Below are 15865 nucleotides of genomic sequence, written 5' to 3'. Positions count from 1 at the left end.
AAGCGCTTTGGGGTGGTGCTCTCTCCGGGCCCTTGCCCCTGAGCCTGGGGGCAAGGCAGGGGAAACACACTCCCAGGCCAAGGCAGAAACACATGCCCACGTCTGTTCCTGTCCCCTGCACCGGCAGAGAGCTTGGGGGAGCCAGAGTCTGTCAGGCAGGTGCTGGGTTGGCCGCCTGTGTGGGAAGTGGCAGAGCCGACCTAGGGGCAAGTTGGGCCTCTTGCCCTCCCTGCTGCCCTGAGGCTGCTGGGCCAAAGAGGTCTTGGGCATCCAACCCCTTGCTGGTCCCTTCCCTCTGACGAGGCCCTCTGAGCTCCAGCACCTTGCAGTGTGGAGACAGCCCCTGCCAGCAACCTCCTCTACAAGGAGGCCTCAACCGAGGCCTAGGACCAGGGGAAAGGCACCAGCGGGGATGAGCCTGGGGAGGCGCCCGGGCATGTCTGGACCCAGTCCCCGCAGCCTGCCCCTTGGTGGGGCAGTACCCCCGGAGGCCAGGAAGGTCTGGGCAAGGCTGGCCACGGGCAGGGGCCCTGCTGGGTCCTGCCCCTGGCCTGTGGGTCCTCTGAGCACAACCGGCCCTCTCCCACTGGAAGACTTCCCCGGCTGCCTCCAAAGGCCGGTTTGCCAACACTCCCGCCCGCTGTTCCCGCCAGGCACGCACAATTCTCCCAAGCCCGGGAGAAAAGCGCTTTGGGGTGTTGCTCTCTCCGGGCCCTTGCCCCTGAGCGTGGGGGCGAGGCAGTGGGTCCACACTCCCAGACCAACGCAGAACCACATGCACACGTCTGTTCCTGACCCCTGCACCGGCAGAGAGCTCGGGGGAGCCAGAGTCTGTCAGGCAGCTGCTGGGCTGGCCGCCTGTGTGGGAAGGGGCAGAGCCGACCTAGGGGCAAGTTGGGCCTCTTGCTCTCCCTGCTGCCCTGAGGCTGCTGGGCCAAAGAGGTCTTGGGCATCCAGCCCCTTGCTGGTCCCTTCCCTCTGACGAGGCCCTCTGAGCTCCAGCACCTTGCAGTGTGGAGACAGCCCCTGCCAGCAACCTCCTCTACAATGAGGCCTCAACCGAGGCCTAGGCCCAGGGGAAAGGCACCAGCGGGGATGAGCCTGGGGAGGCGCCCGGGCATGTCTGGACCCAGTCCCCGCAGCCTGCCCCTTGGTGGGGCAGTACCCCCGGAGGCCAGGAAGGTCTGGGCAAGGCTGGCCAGGGGCAGGGGCCCTGCTGCGTCCTGCCCCTGACCTGTGGGGCCTCTGAGCACAACCGGCCCTCTCCCACTGGAAGACCTCCCCGGCTGCCTCCAAAGGCCGGTTTGCAAGCGCTCCCGCCCACTGTTCCCAGCAGGCGTGCACAATGCTCCCAAGCCCGGGAGAAAAGCGCTTCAGGGTGGTGTTCTCTCCGGGCCCTTGCCCCTGAGCCTGGGGTCAAGGCACGGTGTCCACACTCCCAGGCCAATTCAGAACCACATGCACACGTCTGTTCCTGCCCCCTGCACCGGCAGAGAGCTCGGGGGAGCCAGAGTCTGTCAGGCAGCTGCTGGGCTGGCCGCCTGTGTGGGAAGGTGCAGAGCCGACCTAGGGGCAAGTTGGGCCTCTTGCTCTCCCTGCTGCCCTGAGGCTGCTGGGCCAAAGAGGTCTTGGGCATCCATCCCGTTGCTGGTCCCTTCCCTCTGACGAGGCCCTCTGAGCTCCAGCACCATGCAGTGTGGAGACAGCCCCTGCCAGCAACCTCCTCTCCAAGGAGGCCTCAACCGAGGCCTAGGCCCAGGGGAAAGGCACCAGCGGGGATGAGCCTGGGGAGGCGCCCGGGCATGTCTGGACCCATTCCCCGCAGCCTACCCCTTGGTGGGGCTGTAACCCCGGAGGCAGGAAGGTCTGGGCAAGGCTGGCCAGGGGCAGGGGCCCTGCTGGGTCCTGCCCCTGGCCTGTGGGGCCTCTGAGCACAACCGGCCCTCTCCCACTGGAAGACCTCCCCGGCTGCCTCCAAAGGCCGGTTTGCAAGCACTCCCGCCCACTGTTCCCACCAAGCACGCACAATTCTCCCAAGCCCGGGAGAAAAGCGCTTCGGGGTGGTGCTCTCTCCGGGCACTTGCCCCTGAACCTGGGGGCCAGGCAGTTGGTTCACACTCGGAGACCAAGGCAGAACCACATGCACACGTCTGTTCCTGACCCCTGCACCGGCAGAGAGCTCGGGGGAGCCAGAGTCTGTCAGGCAGCTGCTGGGCTGGCCGCCTGTGTGGGAAGGGGCAGAGCCGCCCTAGGGGCAAGTTGGGCCTCTTCCTCTCCCTGCTGCCCTGAGGCTGCTGGGCCAAAGAGGTCTTGGGCATCCAGCCCCTTGCTGGTCCCTTCCCTCTGATGAGGCCCTCTGAGCTCCAGCACCTTGCAGTGTGGAGACAGCCCCTGCCAGCAACCTCCTCTCCAAGGAGGCCTCAACCGAGGCCTAGGCCTAGGGGAAAGGCACCAGCGGGGATGAGCCTGGGGAGGCGCCCGGCCATGTCTGGACCCAGTCCCCGCAGCCTGCCCCTTGGTGGGGCAGTACCCCCGGAAGCCAGGAAGGTCTCGGCAAGGCTGCCAGGGGCAGGGACACTGCTGGGTCCTGCCCCTGGCCTGTTGGGCGTCTGAGCACAACCGGCACTCTCCCGCTGGAAGACCTCCCCGTCTGCCTCCAAAAGACGGTTTGCAAGCACTCCCACCCGCTGTTCCCCCAGGCACGCACAATGCTCCCAAGCCCGGGAGAAAAGCGCTTTGGGGTCGTGCTCTCTCCGGGCCCTTGCCCCTGAGCCTGGGGCCAGGCAAGGGGAACACTCTCCCAGGCCAAGGGAGAACGACATGCACACGTCTGTTCCTGCCCCCTACACCGGCAGAGAGCTCGGGGGAGCCAGAGACTGCCAGGCTGCTGCTGGGCTGGCTGCCTGTGTGGGACGGGGCAGAGCCGACCTAGGGGCAAGTTGGGCCTCTTGCTCTCCCTGCTGCCCTGAGGCTGCTGGGTCAAAGAGGTCTTGGGCATCCAGCCCTTTGCTGGTGCCTTCCCTCTGACGAGGCCCTCTGAGCTCCAGCACCTTGCAGTGTGGAGACAGCCCCTGCCAGCAACCTCCTCTCCAAAGAGGCCTCAACCGAGGACTACACCCAGGGGAAAGGCACCAGCGGGGATGATCCTGGGGAGGCGCACGGACATGTCTGGACCCAGTCTCCGCAGCCTGCCCCTTGGTGGGGCAGTACCCCCGGAGTCCAGGAAGGTCTGGGCAAGTCTGTCCATGGGCAGGGGCCCTGCTGGGTCCTGACCCTGGCCTGTGGGGCCTCTGAGCACAACCGGCCCTCTCCCACTGGAAGACCTCCCCGGCTGCCTCCAAAGGCCGGTTTGCAAGCGATCCCGCCCACTGTTTCCCGCAGGCGTGCACAATGCTCCCAAGCCCGGGAGAAAAGCGCTTCAGGGTGGTGCTCTCTCTGGGCCCTTGCCCCTGAGCCTGGGGGCAAGGCAGGGTGTCCACACTCCCAGGCCAAGGCAGAACCACATGCACACGTCTGATCTGCGCCCTGCACCGGCAGAGAGCTCGGGGGAGCCAGAGTCTGTCAGGCAGCTGCTGGGCTGGCCGCCTGTGTGGGAAGGGGCAGAGCCGACCTAGGGGCAAGTTGGGCCTCTTGCTCTCCCTGCTGCCCTGAGGCTGCTGGGCCAAAGAGGTCTTGGCCATCCAGCCCCTTGCTGGTCCCTTCCCTCTGACGAGGCCCTCTGAGCTCCAGCACCTTGCAGTGTGGAGACAGCCCCTGCCAGCAACCTCCTCTCCAAGGAGGCCTCAACCGAGGCCTAGGCCCAGGGGAAAGGCACCAGCGGGGATGAGCCTGGGGAGGCGCCCGGGCATGACTGGACCCAGGCCCGCAGCCTGCCCCTTGGTGGGGCAGTACCCCCGGAGGCCAGGAAGGTCTGGGCAAGGCTGGCCAGGGGCAGGGGCCCTGCTGGGTCCTGCCCCTGGCCTGTGGGGCCTCTGAGCACAACCGGCCCTCTCCCACTGAAAGACTTCCCCGGCTGCCTCCAATGGCCGGTTTGCCAACACTCCCGCCCGCTGTTCTCGCCAGGCACGCACAATTCTCCCAAGCCCGGGAGAAAAGCGCTTCGTTGTGTTGCTCTCTCCGGGCCCTTGCCCCTGAGTGTGGGGGCCAGGCAGTGGTTCCACACTCCCAGACCAAGGCAGAACCACATGCACACGTCTGTTCCTGACCCCTGCACCGGCAGAGAGCTCGGGGGAGCCAGAGTCTGTCAGGCAGCTGCTGGGCTGGCCGCCTGTGTGGGAAGGGGCAGAGCCGACCTAGGGGCAAGTTGGGCCTCTTCCTCTCCCTGCTGCCCTGAGGCTGCTGGGCCAAAGACGTCTTGGGCATCCAGCCCCTTGCTGGTCCCTTCCCTCTGACGAGGCCCTCTGAGCTCCAGCACCTTGCAGTGTGGAGACAGCCCCTGCCAGCAACCTCCTCTCCAAGGAGGCCTCAACCGAGGCCTAGGCCCAGGGGAAAGGCACCAGCGGGGATGAGCCAGTGGAGGCGCACGGGCATGTCTGGACCCAGTCCCCGCAGCCTGCCCCTTGGTGGGGCAGTACCCCCGGAGGCCAGGAAGGTCTGGGCAATGCTGCCAGGGGCAGGGACACTGCTGGGTCCTGCCCCTGGCCTGTGGGACGTCTGAGCACAACCGGCACTCTCCCGCTGGAAGACCTGCCCGGCTGCCTCCAAAGGCCGGTTAACAAGCGCTCCCGCCCACTGTTCCCAGCAGGCGTGCACAATGCTCCCAAGCCCGGGAGAAAAGCGCTTCGGGGTGGTGCTCTCTTCGGTCCCTTGCCCCTGAGCCTGGGGGCAAGGCAGGGTGTCCACACTCCCAGGCGAAGGCAGGACCACATTCCCACGTCTGTTCCTGTCCCCTGCACCGGCAGAGAGCTTGGGGGAGCCAGAGTCTGTCAGGCAGGTGCTGGGTTGGCCGCCTGTGTGGGAAGGGGCAGAGACGACCTAGGGGCAAGTTGGGCCTCTTGCTCTCCCTGCTGCCCTGAGGCTGCTGGGCCAAAGACGTCTTGGGCATCCAGCCCCTCGCTGGTCCCTTCACTCTGACGAGGCCCTCTGAGCTCCAGCACCTTGCAGTGTGGAGACAGCCCCTGCCAGCAACCTCCTCTCCAAGGAGGCCTCAACCGAGGCCTAGGCCCAGGGGAAAGGCACCAGCGGGGATGAGCCAGGGGAGGCGCCCGAGCATGTCTGGACCCAGTTCCCGCAGCCTGCCCCTTGGTGGGGCAGTACCCCCGGAGGCCAGGAAGGTCTGGGCAAGGCTGGCCAGGGGCAGGGGCCCTGCTGGGTCCTGCCCCTGGCCTGTGGAGCCTCTGAGCACAACCGGCCCTCTCCCACTGAAAGACCTCCCCGGCTGCCTCCAAAGGCCGTTTTGCAAGCGCTACCGCCCACTGTTCCCAGCAGGCGTGCACAATGCTCCTAAGCCCGGGAGAAAAGCGCTTCAGGGTGGTGCTCTCTCTGGGCCCTTGCCCCTGAGCCTGGGGGCAAGGCAGGGTGTCCACACTCCCAGGCCAAGGCAGAACTACATGCACACGTCTGATCTGCCCCCTGCACCGGCAGAGAGCTGGGGGGAGCCAGAGTCTGTCAGGCAGCTGCTGGGCTGGCCGCCTGTGTGGGAAGTGGCAGAGCCGACCTAGGGGCAAGTGGGGCCTCTTGCCCTCCCTGCTGCCCTGAGGCTGCTGGGCCAAAGAGGTCTTGGGCATCCAACCCCTTGCTGGTCCCTTCCCTCTGACGAGGCCCTCTGAGCTCCAGCACCTTGCAGTGTGGAGACAGCCCCTGCCAGCAACCTCCTCTCCAAGGAGGCCTAAACCGAGGCCTAGGCACAGGGGAAAGGCACCAGCGGGGATGAGCCTGGGGAGGCGCCCGGGCATGTATGGACCCAGTCCCCGCAGCCTGCCCCTTGGTGGGGCAGTACCCCCGGAGGCGAGGAAGGTCTGGGCAAGGCTGGCCAGGGGCAGGGGACCTGCTGGGTCCTGCCCCTGGCCTGTGGGGCCTCTGAGCACAACCGGCACTCTCCCACTGGAAGACTTCCCCGGCTGCCTCCAAAGGCCGGTTTGCCAACACTCCCGCCCGCTGTTCCAACCAAGGGCGCACAATGCTCCCAAGCCCGGGAGAAAAGCGCTTCGGGGTGGTGCTCTCTCCGGGCCCTTGCCCCTGAACCTGGGGGCCAGGCAGTTGGTTCACACTCGGAGACCAAGGCAGAACCACATGCACACGTCTGTTCCTGACCCCTGCACCGGCAGAGAGCTCGGGGGAGCCAGAGTCTGTCAGGCAGCTGCTGGGCTGGCCGCCTGTGTGGGAAGGGGCAGAGCCGCCCTAGGGGCAAGTTGGGCCTCTTGCTCTCCCTGCTGCCCTGAGGCTGCTGGGCCAAAGACGTCTTGGGCATCCAGCCCCTTACTGGTCCCTTCCCTCTGACGAGGCCCTCTGAGCTCCAGCACCTTGCAGTGTGGAGACAGCCCCTGCCAGCAACCTCCTCTCCAAGGAGGCCTCAACCGAGGCCTAGGCCCAGGGGAAAGGCACCAGCGGGGATGAGCCAGGGGAGGCGCCCGAGCATGTCTGGACCCAGTCCCCGCAGCCTGCCCCTTGGTGGGGCAGTACCCCCGGAGGCCAGGAAGGTCTGGGCAAGGCTGGCCAGGGGCAGGGGCCCTGCTGCGTCCTGCCCCTGACCTGTGGGGCCTCTGAGCACAACCGGCCCTCTCCCACTGGAAGACCTCCCCGGCTGCCTCCAAAGGCCGGTTTGCAAGCGCTCCCGCCCACTGTTCCCAGCAGGCGTGCACAATGCTCCCAAGCCCGGGAGAAAAGCGCTTCAGGGTGGTGCTCTCTCCGGGCCCTTGCCCCTGAGCCTGGGGTCAAGGCACGGTGTCCACACTCCCAGGCCAATTCAGAACCACATGCACACGTCTGTTCCTGCCCCCTGCACCGGCAGAGAGCTCGAGGGAGCCAGAGTCTGTCAGGCAGCTGCTGGGCTGGCCGCCTGTGTGGGAAGGGGCAGAGCCGACCTAGGGGCAAGTTGGGCCTCTTGCTCTCCCTGCTGCCCTGAGGCTGCTGGGCCAAAGAGGTCTTGGGCATCCATCCCGTTGCTGGTCCCTTCCCTCTGACGAGGCCCTCTGAGCTCCAGCACCTTGCAGTGTGGAGACAGCCCCTGCCAGCAACCTCCTCTCCAAGGAGGCCTCAACCGAGGCCTAGGCCCAGGGGAAAGGCACCAGCGGGGATGAGCCTGGGGAGGCGCCCGGGCATGTCTGGACCCATTCCCCGCAGCCTACCCCTTGGTGGGGCTGTAACCCCGGAGGCAGGAAGGTCTGGGCAAGGCTGGCCAGGGGCAGGGGCCCTGCTGGGTCCTGCCCCTGGCCTGTGGGGCCTCTGAGCACAACCGGCCCTCTCCCACTGGAAGACCTCCCCGGCTGCCTCCAAAGGCCGGTTTGCAAGCACTCCCGCCCACTGTTCCCACCAAGCACGCACAATTCTCCCAAGCCCGGGAGAAAAGCGCTTCGGGGTGGTGCTCTCTCCGGGCCCTTGCCCCTGAACCTGGGGGCCAGGCAGTTGGTTCACACTCGGAGACCAAGGCAGAACCACATGCACACGTCTGTTCCTGACCCCTGCACCGGCAGAGAGCTCGGGGGAGCCAGAGTCTGTCAGGCAGCTGCTGGGCTGGCCGCCTGTGTGGGAAGGGGCAGAGCCGACCTAGGGGCAAGTTGGGCCTCTTCCTCTCCCTGCTGCCCTGAGGCTGCTGGGCCAAAGAGGTCTTGGGCATCCAGCCCCTTGCTGGTCCCTTCCCTCTGATGAGGCCCTCTGAGCTCCAGCACCTTGCAGTGTGGAGACAGCCCCTGCCAGCAACCTCCTCTCCAAGGAGGCCTCAACCGAGGCCTAGGCCTAGGGGAAAGGCACCAGCGGGGATGAGCCTGGGGAGGCGCCCGGCCATGTCTGGACCCAGTCCCCGCAGCCTGCCCCTTGGTGGGGCAGTACCCCCGGAAGCCAGGAAGGTCTCGGCAAGGCTGCCAGGGGCAGGGACACTGCTGGGTCCTGCCCCTGGCCTGTTGGGCGTCTGAGCACAACCGGCACTCTCCGGCTGGAAGACCTCCCCGTCTGCCTCCAAAAGACGGTTTGCAAGCACTCCCACCCGCTGTTCCCCCAGGCACGCACAATGCTCCCAAGCCCGGGAGAAAAGCGCTTTGGGGTGGTGCTCTCTCCGGGCCCTTGCCCCTGAGCCTGGGGCCAGGCAAGGGGAACACTCTCCCAGGCCAAGGGAGAACGACATGCACACGTCTGTTCCTGCCCCCTACACCGGCAGAGAGCTCGGGGGAGCCAGAGACTGCCAGGCTGCTGCTGGGCTGGCTGCCTGTGTGGGACGGGGCAGAGCCGACCTAGGGGCAAGTTGGGCCTCTTTCTCTCCCTGCTGCCCTGAGGCTGCTGGGTCAAAGAGGTCTTGGGCATCCAGCCCTTTGCTGGTGCCTTCCCTCTGACGAGGCCCTCTGAGCTCCAGCACCTTGCAGTGTGGAGACAGCCCCTGCCAGCAACCTCCTCTCCAAAGAGGCGTCAACCGAGGACTACACCCAGGGGAAAGGCACCAGCGGGGATGATCCTGGGGAGGCGCACGGACATGTCTGGACCCAGTCTCCGCAGCCTGCCCCTTGGTGGGGCAGTACCCCCGGAGTCCAGGAAGGTCTGGGCAAGTCTGTCCATGGGCAGGGGCCCTGCTGGGTCCTGACCCTGGCCTGTGGGGCCTCTGAGCACAACCGGCCCTCTCCCACTGGAAGACCTCCCCGGCTGCCTCCAAAGTCCTGTTTGCAAACACTCCCGCCCGCTGTTCACGTCAGGCTCGCACAATGCTCCCAAGCCCGGGAGAAAAGCACTTCGGAGTGGTGCTCTCTCCGGGCCCTTGCCCCTGAGCCTGGGGGCAAGGCAGGGGGAACACACTCCCAGGCCAAGGCAGGACCACATTCCCACGTCTGTTCCTGTCCCCTGCACCGGCAGAGAGCTTGGGGGAGCCAGAGTCTGTCAGGCAGGTGCTGGGTTGGCCGCCTGTGTGGGAAGGGGCAGAGACGACCTAGGGGCAAGTTGGGCCTCTTGCTCTCCCTGCTGCCCTGAGGCTGCTGGGCCAAAGACGTCTTGGGCATCCAGCCCCTCGCTGGTCCCTTCACTCTGACGAGGCCCTCTGAGCTCCAGCACCTTGCAGTGTGGAGACAGCCCCTGCCAGCAACCTCCTCTCCAAGGAGGCCTCAACCGAGGCCTAGGCCCAGGGGAACGGCACCAGCGGGGATGAGCCAGGGGAGGCGCCCGAGCATGTCTGGACCCAGTTCCCGCAGCCTGCCCCTTGGTGGGGCAGTACCCCCGGAGGCCAGGAAGGTCTGGGCAAGGCTGGCCAGGGGCAGGGGCCCTGCTGGGTCCTGCCCCTGGCCTGTGGAGCCTCTGAGCACAACCGGCCCTCTCCCACTGAAAGACCTCCCCGGCTGCCTCCAAAGGCCGTTTTGCAAGCGCTACCGCCCACTGTTCCCAGCAGGCGTGCACAATGCTCCTAAGCCCGGGAGAAAAGCGCTTCAGGGTGGTGCTCTCTCTGGGCCCTTGCCCCTGAGCCTGGGGGCAAGGCAGGGTGTCCACACTCCCAGGCCAAGGCAGAACTACATGCACACGTCTGATCTGCCCCCTGCACCGGCAGAGAGCTCGGGGGAGCCAGAGTCTGTCAGGCAGCTGCTGGGCTGGCCGCCTGTGTGGGAAGTGGCAGAGCCGACCTAGGGGCAAGTTGGGCCTCTTGCCCTCCCTGCTGCCCTGAGGCTGCTGGGCCAAAGAGGTCTTGGGCATCCAACCCCTTGCTGGTCCCTTCCCTCTGACGAGGCCCTCTGAGCTCCAGCACCTTGCAGTGTGGAGACAGCCCCTGCAGCAACCTCCTCTCCAAGGAGGCCTAAACCGAGGCCTAGGCACAGGGGAAAGGCACCAGCGGGGATGAGCCTGGGGAGGCGCCCGGGCATGTATGGACCCAGTCCCCGCAGCCTGCCCCTTGGTGGGGCAGTACCCCCGGAGGCGAGGAAGGTCTGGGCAAGGCTGGCCAGGGGCAGGCGACCTGCTGGGTCCTGCCCCTGGCCTGTGGGGCCTCTGAGCACAACCGGCCCTCTCCCACTGGAAGACTTCCCCGGCTGCCTCCAAAGGCCGGTTTGCCAACACTCCCGCCCGCTGTTCCAACCAAGGGCGCACAATGCTCCCAAGCCCGGGAGAAAATCGCCTCGGGGTGGTGCTCTCTCCGGGCCCTTTCCCCTGAGCCTGGGGGCCAGGCAGGGGGTCCACACTCCCAGGCCAAGGCAGAACGACATGCACACGTCTGTTCCTGCCCCATGCACCGGCAGAGAGCTCGGGGGAGCCAGAGTCTGTCAGGCAGCTGCTGGGCTGGCCGCCTGTGTGGGAAGGGGCAGAGCCGACCTAGGGGCAAGTTGGGCCTCTTCCTCTCCCTGCTGCCCTGAGGCTGCTGGGCCAAAGAGGTCTTGGGCATCCAGCCCCTTGCTGGTCCCTTCCCTCTGACGAGGCCCTCTGAGCTCCAGCACCTTGCAGTGTGGAGACAGCCCCTGCCAGCAACCTCCTCTCCAAGGAGGCCTCAACCGAGGCCTAGGCCCAGGGGAAAGGCACCAGCGGGGATGAGCCTGGGGAGGCGCCCGGGCATGTCTGGACCCAGTCCCCGCAGCCTGCCCCTTGGTGGGGCAGTACCCCCGGAGGCCAGGAGGGTCTGGGCAAGGCTGCCAGGGGCAGGGACACTGCTGGGTCCTGTCCCTGGCCTGTGGGGCGTCTGAGCACAACCGGCACTCTCCCGCTGGAAGACCTCCCCGGCTGCCTCCAAAGGCCGGTTTGCAAGCACTCCCGCCCGCTGTTCCCGCCAGGCACGCACAATGCTCCCAAGCCCGGGAGAAAAGCGCTTCGGGGTGGTGCTCTCTCCGGGCCCTTGCCCCTGAGCCTGGGGGACAGGCAGGGGGAACACACTCCCAGGCCAAGGCAGAACGACATGCACACGTCTGTTCCTGCCCCCTACACCGGCAGAGAGTTCGGGGGAGCCAGAGACTGCCAGGCTGCTGCTGGGCTGGCTGCCTGTGTGGGACGGGGTAGAGCCGACCTAGGGGCAAGTTGGGCCTCTTGCTCTCCCTGCTGCCCTGAGGCTGCTGGGTCAAAGAGGTCTTGGGCATCCAGCCCTTTGCTGGTCCTTTCCCTCTGACGAGGCCCTCTGAGCTCCAGCACCTTGCAGTGTGCAGACAGCCCCTGCCGGCAACATCCTCTCCAAGGAGGCCTCAACCGAGGCCTAGGCCCAGGGGAAAGGCACCAGCGGGTATGAGCCTGGGGAGGCGCCCGGGCATGTCTGGACCCAGGCCCCGCAGCCTGCCCCTTGGTGGGGTAGTACCCCCGGAGGCCAGGAAGGTCTGGGCAAGGCTGCCAGAGGCAGGGACACTGCTGGGTCCTGCCCCTGGCCTGTGGGGCCTCTGAGAACAACTGGCACTCTCCCGCTGGAAGACCTCCCCGGCTGCCTCCAAAGGCTGGTTTGCAAGCACTCAATCCCGCTGTTCACGCCAGCTGCGCACAATGCTCCCAAGCCCGGGAGAAAAGCATTTTGGGGTGGTGCTCACTCCGGGCTTTGGAAGACCTCCCCGGCTGCCTCCAAGGCCGGTTTGCAAGCACTCATGCCCGCTGTTCCCGCCAGCCGCGCACAATGCTCCCAAGCCTAGGAGAAAAGCGCTTCGGGGTGGTGCTCTCTCCCGGCCCTTGGAAGACCTCCCCGGCTGCCTCCAAAGGCCGGTTTGCAAGCACTCAATCCCGCTGTTCCCGCCAGCCGCGCACAATGCTCCCAAGCCCGGGAGAAAAGCGCTTCGGGGTGGTGCTCTCTCCCGGCCCTTGGAAGACCTCCCCGGCTGCCTCCAAAGGCTGGTTTTCAAGAACTCCCTCCCGCTGACCCGCCAGCCGCACACAATGCTCCCAAGCCCGGGAGAAAAGCATTTTGAGGTGGTCTCTCTCCGGGCCCTTGGAAGACTCCCCGGCTGCCTCTAAAGGCCGGTTTGCAAGCACTCATGTCCTCTGTTCCCGACAGCCGCGAACAATGCTCCCAATTCCGTGAGAAAAGTGCTTCGGGATGGTGCTCTCTCCGGGCCGTTGGAAGACCTCCCAAGCTGCCTCCAAAGGCCGGTTTGCAAGCACTCCCGCCCGCTGTTCCCGCCAGCCTCGCACAATGCTCCCAAGACCGGGAGAAAAGCGCTTCGGGGTGGTGTTCTCTCCGTGCCAATGGAGGACCTCCCTGGCTGCCCCCAAAGGCCGGTTTGCAAGCACTCCCACTCGCTGTTCCCGCCAGCCACGCACAATCCTCCAAAACCCCGGAGAAAAGCGCTTCGGGGTGGTGTTCTCTCGGTGCCCATGGAAGACCTCCCGGGGTGCCCCCAAAGGCCGGTTTGGAAGCACTCCCACTCGCTGTTCCCGCCATCCGCGCACAATGCTCCCAAGCCCGGGAGAAAAGCATTTTGGGGTGGTGCTCACACCGGGCCCTGGAAGACCTCCCCGGCTGCCTCCAAAGGACGGTTTTCAAGCACTCCTGCCTGCTGTTCCCGCCACCCGCGCACAATGCTCCCAAGCCCGGGAGAAAAGCGCGTCGGGGTGGTGCTCTCTACAGGCGCTTGGAAGACCTCCCCGGCTGCCTCCAAAGGCCGGTTTGCAAGGACTCCTTCCTGCTGTTCCCGCCAGCCACGCACAATGCTCCCAAGCCCGGGAGAAAAGCATTTTGGGGTGGTGCTCACTCCGGGCCCTTGGAAGACCTCCTCGGCTGCCTCCAAAGGCCAGTTTGCAAGCAGTCCTGCCTGCTGTTCCCGCCAGCCGCGCACAATGCTCCCAAGCCCGGGAGAAAAGCGCTTCGGGGTGGTGCTCTCTCCGGGCCCTTGGAAGACGTCCCCGGCTGCCTCCAAAGGCCGGTTTGCAAGCACTCATGCCCGTTGTTCCCACCAGCCGCGCACAATGCTCCCAAGCCCGGGAGAAAAGTATTTTGGGGTGGTGCTCACTCCGGGCCCTTGGAAGACCTCCCCGGCTGCCTCCAAAAGCCAGTTTGCAAGCAGTCCTGCCTGCTGTTCCCGCCAGCCGCGCACAATGTTCCCAAGCCCGGGAGAAAAGCGCTTCGGGGTGGTGCTCTCTCCGGGCACTTTCAAGACCTCCCCGTCTGCCTCCAAAGGCCGGTTTGTAAGTACTCATGCCCGCTGCTTCCGCCAGCCACGCACAATGCTCCCAAGCCCGGGAGAAAAGCATTTTGGGGTGGTGCTCTCTCCGGGCCCTTGGAAGACCTCCCGGGCTGCCTCCAAAGGCCGGTTTGCAAGCATTCATGTCCGTTGTTCCCGACAGCCGCGCACAATGCTCCCAAGCCCGAGAGAAAAGCATTTTGGGGTGGTGCTCTCTCCGGGCCCTTGGAAGACCTCCCGGGCTGCCTGCAAAGGCCGGTTTGCAAGCATTCATGTCCGTTGTTCCCGACAGCCGCGCACAATGCTCCCAAGCCCGGGAGCAAAGCGCTTCGGGGTGGTGTTCTCTCAGGGACCATGGAGGACCTCCCCGGCTGCCCCCAAAGGCCGGTTTGCAAGCATTCCCACTCGCTGTTCCCGCCAGGCACACACAATGTTCCAAAACCCCGGAGAAAAGCGCTTCGGGGTGGTGCTCTCTCCGCGCCCTTGGAAGACTTCTCTGGCTGCCGCCAAAGGCCGGTTTGCAAGAATTCCCTCCCGCTGTCCCACCAGCCGCACACAATGCTCCAAAACCCGAGAGAAAAGCGCTTCAAGGTGGTGCTCTCTCCGGGCCCTTGGAAGACCTCCCCGGCTGCCTCCAAAGGCCGGTTTGCAAGCACTCCTGCCTGCTGTTCCCGCCACGCGCGCACAATGCTCCCAAGCCCGGAAGAAAAGCATTCTGGGGTAGTGCTCTCTCCGGGCCCTTGGAAGACCTCCCGGGCTGCCTCCAAAGGCCGGTTTGCAAGCACTCATGTCCGCTGTTCCCGACAGCCGCGCACAATGCTCCCAAGCCCGGGAGAAAAGCATTTTGGGGTGCTGATCAGTCCGGGCCCTTGGAAGACGTCCCCGGCTGCCTCCAAAGGCCGGTTTGCAAGCACTCATGTCCGCTGTTCCCACCAAGCGCGCACAATGCTCCCATCCCGGGAGAAAAGCGCTTCGGGTTGGTGCTCTCTCCGGGCCCTTGCCCCTGAGACCGGGGGCCAGGCAGGGGGTCCACACTCCCAGGCCAAGGCAGAACCACATGCACACGTCTGTTCCTGACCCATGCACCGGCAGAGAGCTCGGGGGAGCCAGAGTCTGTCAGGCAGCTGCTGGGTTGGCCGCCTGTGTGGGAAGGGGCAGAGCCGCCCTAGGGGCAAGTTGGGCCTCTTGCTCTCCCTGCTGCCCTGAGGCTGCTGGGCCAAAGACGTCTTGGGCATCCAACCCCATACTGGTCCCTTCCCTCTGACGAGGCCCTCTGAGCTCCAGCACCTTGCAGTGTGGAGACAGCCCCTGCCAGCAACCTCCTCTCCAAGGAGGCCTCAACCGAGGCCTAGGCCCAGGGGAAAGGCACCAGCGGGGATGAGCCAGGGGAGGCGCCCGAGCATGTCTGGACCCAGTCCCCGCAGCCTGCCCCTTGGTGGGGCAGTACCCCCGGAGGCCAGGAAGGTCTGGGCAAGGCTGGCCAGGGGCAGGGGCCCTGCTGCGTCCTGCCCCTGACCTGTGGGGCCTCTGAGCACAACCGGCCCTCTCCCACTGGAAGACCTCCCCGGCTGCCTCCAAAGGCCGGTTTGCAAGCGCTCCCGCCCACTGTTCCCAGCAGGCGTGCACAATGCTCCCAAGCCCGGGAGAAAAGCGCTTCAGGGTGGTGCTCTCTCCGGGCCCTTGCCCCTGAGCCTGGGGTCAAGGCACGGTGTCCACACTCCCAGGCCAATTCAGAACCACATGCACACGTCTGTTCCTGCCCCCTGCACCGGCAGAGAGCTCGAGGGAGCCAGAGTCTGTCAGGCAGCTGCTGGGCTGGCCGCCTGTGTGGGAAGGGGCAGAGCCGACCTAGGGGCAAGTTGGGCCTCTTGCTCTCCCTGCTGCCCTGAGGCTGCTGGGCCAAAGAGGTCTTGGGCATCCATCCCGTTGCTGGTCCCTTCCCTCTGACGAGGCCCTCTGAGCTCCAGCACCTTGCAGTGTGGAGACAGCCCCTGCCAGCAACCTCCTCTCCAAGGAGGCCTCAACCGAGGCCTAGGCCCAGGGGAAAGGCACCAGCGGGGATGAGCCTGGGGAGGCGCCCGGGCATGTCTGGACCCATTCCCCGCAGCCTACCCCTTGCTGGGGCTGTAACCCCGGAGGCAGGAAGGTCTGGGCAAGGCTGGCCAGGGGCAGGGGCCCTGCTGGGTCCTGCCCCTGGCCTGTGGGGCCTCTGAGCACAACCGGCCCTCTCCCACTGGAAGACCTCCCCGGCTGCCTCCAAAGGCCGGTTTGCAAGCACTCCCGCCCACTGTTCCCAACAAGCACGCACAATTCTCCCAAGCCCGGGAGAAAAGCGCTTCGGGGTGGTGCTCTCTCCGGGCCCTTGCCCCTGAACCTGGGGGCCAGGCAGTTGGTTCACACTCGGAGACCAAGGCAGAACCACATGCACACGTCTGTTCCTGACCCCTGCACCGGCAGAGAGCTCGGGGGAGCCAGAGTCTGTCAGGCAGCTGCTGGGCTGGCCGCCTGTGTGGGAAGGGGCAGAGCCGACCTAGGGGCAAGTTGGGCCTCTTCCTCTCCCTGCTGCCCTGAGGCTGCTGGGCCAAAGAGGTCTTGGGCATCCAGCCCCTTGCTGGTCCCTTCCCTCTGATGAGGCCCTCTGAGCTCCAGCACCTTGCAGTGTG

Source organism: Dama dama, chromosome 3, assembly GCF_033118175.1.
Source record: "Dama dama isolate Ldn47 chromosome 3, ASM3311817v1, whole genome shotgun sequence".
NCBI classification, from domain to species: Eukaryota; Metazoa; Chordata; class Mammalia; order Artiodactyla; family Cervidae; genus Dama; species Dama dama.
Note: the sequence above shows the minus strand (reverse complement) of the source record.